Raw genomic sequence first — 15,899 nt, forward strand, 5'->3', positions numbered from 1 at the left:
TCCATGGAAAAAAACAAATTAAAAATTCTGCTGCCACAAGAATGGATTAAAAGAACATAGTCTTTTCTAGGGTACATAACAGATTCAAACCAGCACAGTGCATGTAAGGTGTTGGCAAATTTGGGGACTTTTAAAACAAAATTAAGAAGAAGAAGGAGAAGGAGGAGAAGAAGGAGAAGGAGGAGACTTATGCATTAACCCAGGATTTACCACTGATTAGCTGAGAAATCTACATACATCATCTGACTTAAGATTATACCTGCTTATATTCTTCACTGATTTGTGGTGATACTCACATAAGACAATGGATGATATGGCACTTTGAAAGTTTTATTGTACTCTCTAGCTTTTGCTATAGATGAGTCTATCAAGCCCATATCCCTTTGGAAACTAGGTGGCACAGAGCATGTGTAGACATTTCTGTGGAGAATGGAACTAGTCACTGCCCACCCTTCCCCCCAGCTGTGTCCAGTTGATCCTTTATCTCCAATATTAGCAAAGGTATCAATCTACTTTAGTCCCATATTTCAATTTCAGACAGTATCAATGATTCCCTGTTGTGAGTAATAATAGATTTTTAAGCACTTTTTTAAACTTCTGAGTTATAATTTGAGGACTTATCTACTAGTTTTAACTACTGCTCCACAGTTTAAGGCCATGGAAGGAGTGAGGGACTGGAGTGGAAATGGAAAAGAATTCCACAGGAACTGCTGTCCACACTTTCACTTGAAGATCTAAATTCTTCATCTATTCCAAGATTTTTTTTCATCCTGTATTAGGGTTCGTTACTCCTTATCAGAGATTAATTTTATTTCCATTTGGATTACCTGGAATTAAACTATTCCCCAATTCAGTATGATGCCTGGAAAATTTCAAATGCTGCTGTTGTGCTTCTGGTTTCTTTAGTGATATTAGGAAACTTGGTGTCAGGAGTTTTCACTATCTTGGTAAATTCCATTACCCTTTTTGGGGTTGGGGGGATCTACTCACTCTTACCACCAGGTTCTCTAAATATCAAATTATTGAAAATTCTCAGGGTTTTACTGACATGTTTTTTTTTCCTACAGATAATGATTCTGGGAAAGTGGGATGGTTTGGAATCATAATAGTTGCACAGTTTCATATTTCCTTGACCATAAATTTTTGCAGTTTTTTAAACCTCCCTAAGAGATTCAGCTCTTTCCCTTGACACTGTTCATTAATTTTTTTAACTTTTAATTTTTAAATGAATTATGTTAGTACTACAAAGGAATATTCAGTGGCCTAAGTTCATTCCATCATCTTTCACCAGAACTTACATCTAAAAGTTCTGCTAACATTACACTTGATTTATTTTTTATACCTAATGGTGAGAATTCTATCTTAAGTCCTTGTATTATTCGATAAATGGTTAATGCCAGAAGGAATGTCAGTTTGTGATTAATAGATACTCAGACATTTGCTAAGAAAATTAGTTAGTACTCAGATATAAGGTTTGTGAGTTGACATCAAGTTCATTACTTTTCACTTTATGCTCTTCTGTTAGAATATGTATGGGTATACATTGTAAAATTTTGTTTATGGCACTTCCATAACCAAATGTCATCTTCTATCTTTTCCTTTACCCCAGCTCAAATGAACAGATATATAAAAGAGATTCAAAGCAAGAATCAAACAGAAGTGACAGAATTTATTCTGTTAGGACACTCAGAGAACCCGGATCTACAAGCTATCCTCTTTGGATTGTTTCTGTCAATCTACATGGCAATGATGGTGGGTAATTTGGGAATGATCATGTTGATTAAAATTGACCACTGTCTCCACACCCCCATGTACTACTTTCTCAGCAGCCTCTCCTTTGTTGATGTCTCTTATTCCTCTTCTGTCACTCCTAAGATGCTAGTGAATCTTGTAGATGAGAATAAGATGATTTCTTTCAATGGATGTGCTGCCCAGTTCTACTTTTTTGGCTACTTCCTGGGTACTGAGTGCTTCTTGTTGACCATGATGGCATATGACCACTATGCAGCCATTTGGAGCCCCCTGTTCTACCCTGTTCTCATGTCAGAGAGAACTTGCTTCTTGCTGGTGGCTACCTCATTCCTAGCAGGCGTTGGAAATGCATCCATTCACACAGGGATGACTTTCAGATCGTCCTTTTGTAACTCTAATAAGATCACCCATTTCTACTGTGACACACCACCTCTGCTCAAACTTTCTTGCTCTGACACCTACATCAATGGCATTGTCATCATGGCTTTCTCCAGTTTTAATGTTGTCAACTGTGTTATGATCATCCTCACATCCTACTTATGCATCCTCATTGCCATCTTGAGGATGCCGTCACTAGAGGGCAGGCAATAAGCCTTCTCCACCTGTGCTTCCCACCTTATGGCTGTCACCATATTCTTTGGGACAATTCTCTTCATGTATCTGTGCCCTACCTCTAGTTACTCAGTGGAGCAGGATAAGGTTTTCTCTGTCTTTTATACAGTGGTCATCCCTTTGCTAAATCCCCTCATCTACAGTTTGAAAAATAAAGATGCAAAAGAAGCCCTAAAGAAAACCTTACAGGAACACATACTGTAAATCCCATTCTGTTAAGTATAAGAAATTACAATTTCTTAATAATTTTGACCTTTCATGGGATCTTTTACTTGTGTCAAGGTGAAAGATTGAAAATTTTTTGTATTGTTTAGTCTCCTAGCATCTTGAAATATATATATATATATTTGGGTCTATCTGATGAATGAATACAGGTTGGATATCAAAACATTTGGAATTGGCAGAACTGTATTTAAGTTACAACTTCAACATTTAGTTCTGTTGATGTCAGTATCATTGTATGTAATTTCGTGTCTTTGGTTGGGCTTCAGGCAAACAGACTCTGAGACAGACGTTTATATGTAGGAAGTTTACTGGAGAGTGCACAGAGAAACAGTACCTATAAAGGGGTGAGAGAAGCAGCATTGGACAGAAGAAGTGGAATGGTGATGATGTTGCCACAGAAGATTCAGGTAATTTCACATGGAGCTCTGGAGCTTGAGACAGCCCTTCAGAGATTCTCAAATTGTGATTGAAGTGTCAGATATTTGTTCTTACTCAGCTTTGCATGTGGGATATTCTCTTAGAGGGGTATAATATTGGCCAAGGCAATTCCTCTCAGCAGGGGCAATTTCCAAAGAGGAATTCACCTGTGAACTATCAGTTGCTGACATACCTGGAAGCTGGGGAAATAACAATTCAATACTTCAATCTGGAAGAGAAAATCTGTGCAGTATACTACATCATCTAATACAGATAACAATTATCAAACTTATATGGATGTCTAGAACATCAAATAATACACAAGAAAGAGTTTTATCAGACATTATATTAATATGAGAAGCATGAGAATACTGGAGGAATAACTTACTGGCTTTATGAATTAATTGTAATATTGCAAGAATAGTAATTATTGTACTTTAACTTTTAATCTTCCCCTTCCCAAGGTTGCACATAGATTACAATAAACTACTGTCAATCAAATGATTTACTGATTGCTCATTGTAGTGGGCTGAGGGGTTGCAAATTTGGAACAAAGAAATAAAAGCCTTCTTAGGTGAGATTGCATGGTGGAGGTGGTCTAAGTAATCATTTGAGTATACTTAATAAACTACTAAATATAATGTCTGTTCACTATTTTTTCCCTTTCCAACACCCATGAGGGAGAACATTCGTGAGCAAGAACAGCAATAACTCTGCAAGCCCCTTTACACCTGAATAAACAAGTGAGTCCCCAAAAGAGGAGTTAGTTCATCCTGCCCATCCTGCTTTCCTGTAAACTGTACGAGGAGTCTCCTCATCTCCCCATAATTCCCACACTCACCAAGGTTTCTCTCAAAGACATCTGAAACTCTCCCATGGTTCACATCTGTATTCATTCCCCCTTTGTTTCTAACTAATCTACTATAATACTTATATTTTAACAACTGTTTATCACAAATCTAAGAAAAATGGCACTTTATTATTAATCACTATTGTCATACCCACATTTCATTCACTGCTCAGCTGAGATTTTCACAGTCTATCATATAATCACTCACATAATCATCCTCAAATCCATTGTTCCACTTACCCTCCATTCTACTCTTCTGACAGTAGCCCAACTTTATTTAAACTTATTCCTTTGCCCTGGTCCTTCACCAAAGCTGCATATTACAATTAGAGAAAATTCCCCAGAATTCCCTCTGTGGCCTTGATATTGCCTCACATTTCACCCCCTCCAAAAATAGAAGTAATCAGAGAAGTTCGCCCACCTTTAAATATTTATATTTCCTTCCTTCCTTTCAAAATTGATAATGTGTCCTTATTTCTATCTTTGACCAGCTCTTCCACTTCCTTGGAGTTTTCCATAGAATTTACTTCTGAAATTATATTTGTATCCTTCCCAACGATTTGTTTCTCCAATTCTGCAGGAAAATCCTCATTTGTTTACAAAAATGGTCTAGTATCACCTTTCTTAATAATTTTCTAGACTGAAAGCTCCACCCAGCCACCAATGCTTCTCTGTTCTCCTTTACAATTAATCTTCTCTAAAGCACAGTGTGTAGTCATTGTCCTAACTTCCTCATGTTCCATTGAGTCTCTAACATGTCAATTGTGTTTCTGTTCCACTGTCCCACTGACCATAATCTTGTCAAGGACTCAAAGGACCTCCGTATACCATATTTGAAAATTACTTTACCATCTTATTGTATCTAATCTCTTAGTAGGACTTGTCACAGCTGACCCATCCAGCTACCTTGAAACACCTCTTCCTAGAATTCTAGATCATCCTTTCGGTTTGCTTCCTCCCTCACTGGTCACTTTTTCCTAGTTAGATTTGCATTCTCTTCCTCCTCTTTGTGCAGACCTCTAAATCCTGGAACACCAAAAGATTATTTCTTAACAGTCTTCATATGCATCCACTTGTTAGGTGATCTAAGAAATCTGCAATGAATCACAAACTCATATCCCCAGCTGACCTGCGTTCTAGGTTCATATGTTGAACTGATAACTTGGTCTCTAGGGAATTTGGCAATATGAAAGGATTAATAAATTTGCTTTCATTATTTGCTTATCATGCTCAGTCACCTATAAAATAATGAAAACTATAGGATCTTTTGTACTGCTAAGAAACTATACCTTAGCATCATATTTACTATCATTGGCTTAAAATATCTTTTCCCATGTTTCATTATGAAAGTTTTTTCAACAGATATACTTCCTTAATATGTCCTTGGAGCAAGAGATTGGACATCCTTCATATTTGTATTCATGTCATTAAAATTCTATTCACTATATAACTGGCATGCACCATGTACTAGAGATGCAGCAGGTAAGGAAACAAAGTTCCTGATCTCATGAAACATATTCAAGTGGAGAAGAATTTATTTTCTATATCAAGTATATATCAGTTTGTGTGAATATACATTTATGTTTGTGTGAGTGTATGTGTTTGACATAAAAATGTGTGTGCTTTGAAGAAAAGTAAAGCAGGCAATGAAACAGAAAGTTGTGCTAAATGGTGTCAGTGGTGTTAAAGAAGATCTCTCTATGGAAATAACATTTGAGCAATACCTGAGTAGAAGGATAATGCTATATGAATATCTGTAAATGAGAAATCCAAGCATAATCACAATAAATGCAAAGACCCTGAGGTACTTCCTCCTTGTTTCCTTAGAGAAACAAGGAAACAAGCATATGTGGACAGGAGTGAGTAAATGGGAAGTTACAAGTTGTGATCAGAAAGTTGTTGGGGAAACATGGCATTTGATTATACTTTTTTTTTATCACCATACAGTAGCTGTCTCTCCACAAAGCCAGACTACAAGCTTTTTGAAAGAATGGACAAGACTGATGTTGTTAACTACACTACCCAGTACATAGGACAATTCTAGCCAATAAAAAATGTTTAAAAATCACTAAATGGCTGTTTAAAGAATAAATGAATGAATGAATTAAATGAGAAACATGTTCTAGTTGAAATGACAAATCATATTTTAACTGGAATTCTGAAATTTAGAGGCAGAAGTTGCTGAATTCTGAACTACATAGTTTAATTCTGTGCTTAGTATTTTCAGGACAGTGAAATACTTTTTATAATTCTCTCCAGAGTATAAATGTTTCATTGGGGAAAATTTAATTCAATTACCTCAATGAAAATTGAAGCCACATTTTAATTGTGGATTCTTAACATATTTCAGCCTTAGACTTGTTAATGTTTTGCAGACTCTAAATCTCAAAGGAATGATTTCAGGTTGGTAAGGCTGACCCTGTGCCTTGTATTCAGAAGCAGAATTTTTTACTCTTTGTTAAATTAGTTCTCCTGATTTCCTGATGCTACTTCTATGATCAAAAAATCTGTAAATCTCACTCTTGAAAACCAGAGAACTTGTATTCTTCTAGAAACTAATAAATAAAACACAATTAAACTTATAAAGAAATATCCCTATTTCCTTAAGAATATGACTTAAGGAAAAAGGGTAGGATGTTTTGCTTTATTTTCAAGTGTTCAGATATACAATTTTCCAAGAGGCTCAAAAAACATTCCAGCAATTGAGACTACACATCTTTAATAGAATATGTCTGAAATACTGCTTTATAATATTACTGAGAAAATTGTGACCACATATAGTTTGAGAAGGGATTTGGAATCACCAGGAACAGAGAATGAATTTTATAGACTAGTTAACATGAATATTTGCATATAGCTTAATAGCATGTATTATATATATATATTATATATATATATACTTGTGTGGAAAAGTAAGTACATTGAATTAGGTTTGTGTGTTGTGTGAAAACATCTGGGTAAATTTAGTGACCAATGAAAAGTATTATAAAGTTAGTTATGTGGTAATATATGTATAAATTGACAAACTGATCTATATTTTCAGTCTCCATCCTATTATTCTCTTGTGGTAGTTTTGTGACTTTGGAATAGTTCTTTAATATTTTTGAGGACAAATTTTCATTTATACAAGAAGAATTCTATCTCTATTCTGGTTTGTGAATAAGCTACCAAGGACAATGCATAAAATGTCCTCTTGTACCACCAGACATGTGGGGGTACTCGAAACATTTCTCTGAATTTGAATCTAAATAATGAGCACTTGGTGAGAAAGTTGAGTTAGAAAAACAAAATACTGCCTTCCTCTTTAAAACACTAATAGACACATGCACATATATATATTACACTGAGGATCATAAAGGTCATACAGAATATTATTCCTATTATGCAAAATTATGTCTATGTGCATATAATATTAATATATTTGAGTGTATATATTATATAAGCAAAAAGTGGAATATGTAAAGAATGCCTACACAATTTTAAAATGTGGTTATTTCACAAGGTGGGGTTTTAGCTGATTTTCAAGATAGAAAGATCAGTTAAAAGGCTAATGTATAAATCTAAGTGAAAGATAATGTTGGCTTGGGCCACAGTTTTAGGAGGGGAGGAAAAAGGGAGTGGCTTGTGGATACAGATATTTTAAAAATATAGCAAACAGAAGTAACTAATGGGGTGGATATGGCATGTATGAAAAGGATAAGAGAAAAAAGTCCCCCTGAAAAGTGTTTATTTGTTTTTGTTTGTGTGAACAAAAGCATAAAGTTATTATGGACTTGAGATAGGAAATACTATGGGTATAATATGTGTTGAGGGTTATGAGGAGGTCAGATTTTGTCTTGCTGAATTTCTGTTTGCTAGTCATGTAGAGTTGTGAGTAAGCAATTGCATATGTGAGTCTACAGTTTGGGAAAGCAGTCATCACTAGAGATATAAATTTGGGAATTTTAAGTAAATATATGGAATTTAAAGCCAGGAGACTAATAAGAAGGGAAAGACCATAAGCAGAAAAGAGAAGAGGTTAACAGAATGAGCTCCGAGTTATTCCAACAGAAAAGTGAAGGAAAAAAGAAGCAATAAGCAAAGAAAACTGGTAAATGAAAAACTCAGAAAGTGCATTGCTCCAGGAGGTAAAAGAAGAAAGTCTTTTAAGGAGAAGTAAGCAATCAATTCATTAAATTCCAATGATATGTCAAGAAAGATGAGGACTGAGAATTGACACTGGATTTAACAAGACAAAGACCACTGGTGACTTTGACCAAAGCTTCAATGGAGTAATGGGGTGGAAAGCCTGATTGTAAAAGAAATAAGAGAAAACAGGAAAAGCAGAACTGGGTGCAGAAAGTATATTTCACTGTTTCATTCAATTTACTGCTAAGCAATAAAGGAATAGGATGATAGGTAGCAAGGGCAATAAGATTAAGATATTTTTTTCTAAGATGGAAAAAATAGCAGTATGTTGGTATGTTGCAATGGACATGATCCAATCAGAGTAATAAAATATAGTTCAGAATAGTTGGGGAGGAGAAAGAGAGGTGGGGGAGAGGGAGAGAGAGAAAGGGGAAGGATTGGAGGAGAAGAAAATGAGGAAAAGGAAAGAAAGAAATAGGAAAGGGAAGAGAAATACAAAAGAGAAGAGAAGAGGAAGGATGAGGGAGAGAGGGGAGGAGAAGGGAAGTTGGGAGATAGGGTAATATGCAGTTAAATTAAGGTTATTCTAAGCAGTTTGACTGTAATTTTATTGGCAATGGAGAATTTTAACCAGAAGGATAAAAGGATCAGAGTTTCAATATTTTTTAAAGTAAATTATCTTATTCAGATTTCAGTGAAGAGGGAAAGACAGCATGACTCCAGATGTAGGAAAAACACACACACATGTAGAAATGTGCATATTTTTTTCTTTTGTATGCTGTATGGTGGGTCAGATTTCATTCTTTTTCCATGTGAGTATCCCTTTATTGCAGTAGCATTTATTGAATTTTTGCTTTGTTTCTTGTTTTTTTGTTTGTTTGTTTCTTTGTTAGTTTGGGAAGTGCATGGGCTGGGATTCAAGCCTGGGTCTCCCACATGGCAGGTGAGAATTCTAAAACTGAACTCCCCTTGCACCCCCAGAAATGTGCATATTTTTAAATAAAATAGATTACTAAGTTTATTTAAGGAATATTTTCTTTTTAATCTCAATATTAAAATAAGGAATATTAATATGCATATTCTCAGAATACCTTAGAAATAATCTTATTTAAGCATGGAATGAAATATTTAATATTCCTGGTATTTTGGGGTACAATATTTTTCTTGTTTTTATTTTTTTGCTATCTTAGCAAATAAATCCTTCATTCTGAAATAAGTTGTAAAGAGCCATACAGCAATGAATGAATTTATTCTGCTGGGATTCATGGATCCTCCAGAACTAGTGTCTTCTCTTTGTGGTGTTTCTAGTCATCTATATCATCACTGTGGTTGAGAACCTTGGCCTGAATCCATTAATAAAATTTGATTCTCATCTCCAAATTTCCATGGACAGTTCCTCAGTAACTTGGTCCTTATTGACTTCTCTTACTCTTCTGTCATTTGCCCTAATCCACTGGTAAATTTCTGGGTGGAGAACCCAGTCAATTTATTTAGTGAATGAGTCACTCAATTATTATCATTATTATTAATATTTTGTTTCTTTGCTGTTATGAGGGCTTCCTGCTGACTGTGATGGCTATGATCATTTCAAGGACATCAACAAAATTTTTCATAACACAGTCACCATGTCTCTCCATTTTGAGGGCCTCCTTGTGTTGGCTACCAACTTGCAGGCTTTAAGAATGCTGCCATTCACACTGCCTTCAAGTTCCAGTTGGTTTTCTGCTGCTCTAGTATCATCAACCACTTTTTCCTGTGATACTTCACCCCTCCTGAACCTCTCCTGTTCCAACACACATGCCAATGAGTTGTCATTTTTGCTTTTGCTAGTTTTAATGAACTCAAATGCCTCCTGAGTATTCTTATTGCTTATCTCTTCTTATCCTACATCTTTACTGCCATGCCAAAGAACCATTGCCGTGAGGGAAGCCACAAAGTGTTATCCACCTGTGCTTCCCATTTTATTTTGGTCACCCTTTGCTTTGGGACAATCTTAATCATGTATCTGTAACCCAGCTCAAGCTACTCATTAGACCAAGACAAAGTGGTGTCTTTGTTTCATACAGTGGTAATCCCCATGTTAAATCCCTTAATCTATAGTCTGAGAAACAAGGAGCTCAGACTTCCATTGGTAAAAATTTTTAAACATTCTCTTTTTACATCTGTATTTAGAATCATCAAAGTGTGGGATTTTAGGATTTGAACTTAGACATGCCCAAACACACTTCTAGTCACTCTAGGTCCAACTTTCATTGTGTCTCAAGGCTTTTTTGTGTTAGTGGGGGTAGGCCAAATACACTAAGCATACATTGAAATTTGGTGGCTCTGTAAAAATCCCCTTATTCCAAATAATCTAAATGCCAGTAAATAACCAAATATCACATCTCAACATCTTGTTCATAGGTTTAAAGCGCAGTATTCATTTAGCTGTGGGAGAAAGACAAAGAAGCCAGAGAACTTGTTCCAATTTCCAAGACTCCTTGATTGGGTGGTGGTAAAACTTTCAGACAAGAGATAATGAGGAACAGGCTGAGATAGCATACCCCCAGGGAATTGACACAGAATTTAGAGATGATCTCTTGTCCCTAGTGAGCCAGAGGCAAATATTAGAATTAAATTATTGTGGGAGTGCACATCATATACTTCTAACCTGGATAAGTAATCTAGGCCACTTAGGAAATAACTGGAACCAACTGTTGGGTAGAACTAAGGAAGTCACAGAGGAAGAATGATAAGGGTCATGAAGTGGATGATTCTGTGGATTAAAAAGGAAGTATTCTTTTTATTTTAACATCCAAGAAGTAATTCTTGGAGATAAAAGCATCTGGTAGTCATATATTTGCTTGTTAAACATATAAACCTGCAAAGTATATATACATGATACATATCAATTTCCTAATCACTTAGTAAATAATTACATATATTTGTGGGTTTTTTTTGTTTTTTTTTTACCAATGACATATTCCAAGTTTATTCTCGAATGTCGGTTCACATCAGTGGGACCATACAGTATTTGTCTTTTAGTTTTTTGCTAGACTCACTCAGCATAATGTTCTCTAGGTCCATCCATGTTATTACATGCTTCATAAGTTTATCCTGTCTTAAAGCTGCATAATATTCCATCGTATAATTCCATCATAATACTATGATATCCCAATAGAAAAAAATATGTTGTCCAAATAGAAAGTAGCCACTTAATGTATGAAAGGTATTTTTTAATCTAGCTTTTGGTTTTAGCACATGGTTTTGATGAGAAATGGACCTCAAATATATGAATTTATCCTCCTCTATTTTGCAACCTAGACCTTGCATATTATATTATTATTCTGCTGTCCTTCATTGCATATGCAATGGCTGTTATCCATACATTGTAGGGAAAACTTATCCTTGAAAACACAATAAAATGTTACATCCTCTATGATTTCTATCATGTTCCTTGGATTTCCCAAAATAGACAGTTACACACAATCTTATTGTACAGGTAAAGTAACCTAAGCAATTTCTTTGTCATGGGAAAAAATGGAAAATATTGTCATGGAAAATGACACTGTATAATATTTCCTAACATCAACTGAGAACACCTGGGAAAGATTACACTTTTTATACCTGCCTTTATATGCCCATGCTTTTATATTAGATGATCAACAAAAGTTTTAAAATTCAGAAAACCAGGGAGATGGCAGAAGGAGCTGAAGTGTGAAACAAGTACAATTTCAAAAAGTCAATGTCAGAAATGAAACAGTCCCTTATATATGGTTCTATGACTTCTTGGATGATGTTTTATTCTTTTAAAAGAAAGATGTGCCATGTTTTTTTGAAACTATACACTTTAATAAACATGTTTTAATAGCCTATACTTTTAATTTCACACAATGTAAATATGGTTTCAGTAATTTTCACTAGGATATTTCAACTGAATGGACAAAAAGTTAATTCAAATTGACACAGGCTTGGAATTAGGGCTCAGTGCCAGCCCCCAGGTCTTTTTCTCTGTCTCTGTCTCTCTCTCCTTCCTACTATCTCTCTGTGTTTTTTTTTTATCATTTACTAGCTCATATTTTTGAGATTGCCAGAAAGAATTCTGCAAAATCCACAGTCATCCCAGTAAACTGAAGGCTTTGCCTTCTGAGGAGCAATGTCATAGGCTTAATACTACATACTGAAAATAGACTGCATGGAGCAATCCATCCAGACACCATCAAAACAAGCAAAAACAAATAAAGAGCTCCAGAATTGGTCAGAAGGCAGTAACCAGAGTTGTTGCAATATACTATTTAAAATGTCCAGTCACATCATAAAGTTATGAGACATGCAAAAACAGAAAAGTATGTTCCATACCGTTGTGGGTGGAGGTGGGTGGTTCGAAGTAGCAAAGAACAGAAATGCCTGTGAGTATAACCAAGTTTCAGATTTTAAAGTAGCTCTTCAAATATTTTTGAAGAGCAAAAAGAAACTGAAATGAAAGAAATAAATGAAATAAGATTATAAAGTTCCATCAAACCCAGAATATTGTTAGAGACATAGATATAATAAAGGAAACAAATGGAGAATTTTGGGGTCAAAAATTACAGTGACTGAAATGAAAAATTCATTTAAAGTCTCAGGGGAGATTTGAATTGGCCCAAGAAAGAATCATGGATCTATAGAAATTATGCAAACTGAAAAACAGTAAAGAATGAAGTAAAATAAACAGGGTATCAGAGAAATGTGAAACACAAACACACTGATACAAACAAAATGTGAGTACCAGAAGAAGGGAGAGAGAGAAGGAGGAGAAATATCAAAGAAATAATGGAGATAAACTATTTTTTACAGATGATTTATAAATTTAACTTTAACATTTAAGTTTATGATCCACTTCAAATTGACATCAGAATAGTGAAGCATAGTGTAATAAAGGAAATGATGTTGCTGTTTTTTTTATTACAGAGACTATTGTTCCTGCAGCACTACCCACTAAAATGTCTCTTTGCCTTTTCTCAGTTGACTGTTGACTAAGCAATATATCTGAACTCTATTTTGTACCATTAATTTGTTTTTTCTTAGGTCTGTCCATTGTTTTGATTATGGTAACTTCATAGTTATTCTTGAACTTAGGTAATGCAAGTCCTGAAACTTTGCATTTTTTTCAAAATTACTCTTGCTATTTTAGATCTTTTGTGTATATATATTTATACAAGTTAGAATCAGCTTGTCAACTTTTGAAAACAAAATGCCTGTTGAAAATTTGATTGGCATGACTTGAAACTACAGATCAATTTAGAAACAAGTGAAATCTTAACACTATTGAATACTTCAGTCCACATGTGTGGGATGTATCTTCATTATTTAAATAATCTTTATTTCTACAGGGGTTTTTGTTTTCAATATGTAGCTCTTGCAAATTTTTATTATTTTTATTTCTAAGTAGTTTATACACTTGATGTTAATATAAATGATATTTAAGATTTTAGATGTTTTCTTTGTTTTCTATGGATATATAATTTTACTTGTGATTTTTATATATTGATTTTGTAATAATCTAATTTTCCTAAGTCCAGACAAAATTTCTATCTTGTAAGTTTTTTAAATGCTGTTTTACTGAGATATATTCATACACCATAAAATCCATTCAAAGTATACAATCAGGGGCGGGCCGCGGTGGCTCAGCGGGCAAAGTGCTTGCCTGCTATGCCGGAGGACCTCGGTTCGATTCCCGGCCCCAGCCCATGTAACAAAAAAAACGGAAAAACGAAATACAATAAAACAAGAAAATGTTTAAAAATGTTTCCCTTTCTTCCTTCCTTCTATCCTTCCTTCCTTCTCTCTGTCTTTCCTTTAAAAAAAAAAAAAAAAAAAAAAAAAGTATACAATCAATGGCTCATAGTATCATCACATAGTTGTGCATTCACCATTATCAAACTTTTTCTTTACTCTTCCTCTATTATTGACCCCCAGTATTGGTGTGGCAAATTTTTTATTGTTGATGAAAAAATATTAAGATATTGTTAACTCTAGCCCATAGTTTGCAATTAATACATGTTTCCATATAGCACTCTATTATAAGCTTGAACTAGTGTCATACATTTGTTTTAGTTCATGAAATCACTCTTTTTACATTTGTACTCATCACAGTCATCATCCACTGCAAGGTTCACCGTATTATACATTCTGACATTTTAACTTCTAGCTTTCCTTCTGTTGACATATGTGATTATAAATTTCTCCTTTCAACCACGTTTATACACAACACAGCAGTGTCAATTACATTCATAATAAAATGCTACCATCACCTCTATCCATTTCCAAACATTTAAGTTTAACCTAGTTAAAAATTATCAACATAATAAGCAACTGTTCCATATTCCCTAGTCTCATTCTCTGTCCTGGTAGCCTATATATGAGATTTCATGTCTATGAATGAATTATAATTGAATGAATTATAATATGTATAATATTGCATATTATAATTGGTTCATATTAGTGAGATCATAGAATATTTTTCCTTTTGTGTCTGACTTATTTTACTCAATATAATGTTCTCAGGGTTCATCCATGTTGTCACATGTGTAGTCAAGAAATTAGGATTTAAGGGATGATTTTGATTACTTCATCATTATATAGATAGCCCTTTTTGCTTTCTGGTATGTTAGAATAGACAGAGGGAATACCTGAAATATCTAAATTGTAATACAGCTGCTTTGATCTCAGATAATGATTATTTAGCCATTAACTTCTGCCCCAGTGATTGTAAAAACTTTGTGACTAACCTCCTTTTGTACCTATTTATCCAGTTTTTCAAGGTTGTAGTCTTGTAATCATTAAAGATGCCCCCTAATGTTTATTAATGAAGGGTCTTGGATCAGCTCAGAATTAACCCACCCCAAGTCCAAAGTTACCTTGATAACTGGGACTATCTAACTAAATTGGGTCCATTGGACATGTGATGTAGCTTAGACTAAAACTCATGTCACCTATACCTCATTCTACCATTTTCTTGCATATGTTCTTGACTAAGCATGCAATCAGTCTGTGCATGCTCATTAATTAGAGCACCTCTAATTGCATCATCTGGGTCCACTGTGCTCATTATCCTGAATGCTGCCCATCTTTTTCTCTAATAAAATTGTCAGGATTATTGCAGTTCAGGGAGGCAGATTTTGGGCTAAGCCATCTGCTTTCCTACTGTGCACCTTGTAATAAACTTGTTCTCTCTTTGAAACACTGGGGTCTCAAGAATTGGTCATTGATTGCATTAGGCAAAAGAATCTGCTGCCTTTGTCAGGCAACACATACTTCAAGACTTTATTACTTCTTACTGCTGAGGAATAATTCATTATATGCATATAAACATTTTGTTTATCCATTCAATGGTTGATGGATATTTGGGTTGTTTCCATCTTATGGCACTTTTAAATAATACTGTGAATATCCTTGTGCAGGTATCTATCAGTTTCTGTTTTCTGAGTATATACCAGGTAGTGGGATTGCCAGATTATAAGGAAACTCCATACTTGGTTTTATGAGGAACCACCAAACTGTCTGCCACAGTGGTTGTACAATTTGGCTTTTCCATCAGCAGGGAATGTGTTCTTCTTCTCCACTTCTTGTCAAACACTTGCAGTTTCCTGTTTGTTTAATAGTGGTGATTCTTTTAGGCAAATTTTGTAGGATTTTAAGGCTAGCTTAATGTAAACTATCATGATACCTGTGAATGGCAATATTTTATTTCTTCCTTTCCAAGATGTATATCTTTATTTTTCTCACTTTGTAACTCAAGTTATGACAACAGATACAATTTTGAACTTATAATTGCTTTTAAACAAATGAATCCAGTTAAACACAAAAACATCAGTAAACAAGTTACAAGTCTAGTAGGAATTAATCAATTATGTGGTGATTTTACCATATCTGTAGCTAAAAACAGTAGTATCTT

General features: G+C 34.6%; 1 pseudogene; it reads left to right on the forward strand.

The window, feature by feature from the left end:
• Positions 1-1,614: 1,614 nt before the first annotated feature.
• LOC143676115 (olfactory receptor 5AP2-like) lies at positions 1,615-2,568 on the forward strand (annotated as a pseudogene).
• The last annotated feature ends 13,331 nt before the right edge of the window (positions 2,569-15,899 follow it).

This window comes from Tamandua tetradactyla, chromosome 3 (genome assembly GCF_023851605.1).
Source record: "Tamandua tetradactyla isolate mTamTet1 chromosome 3, mTamTet1.pri, whole genome shotgun sequence".
NCBI lineage: Eukaryota > Metazoa > Chordata > Mammalia > Pilosa > Myrmecophagidae > Tamandua > Tamandua tetradactyla.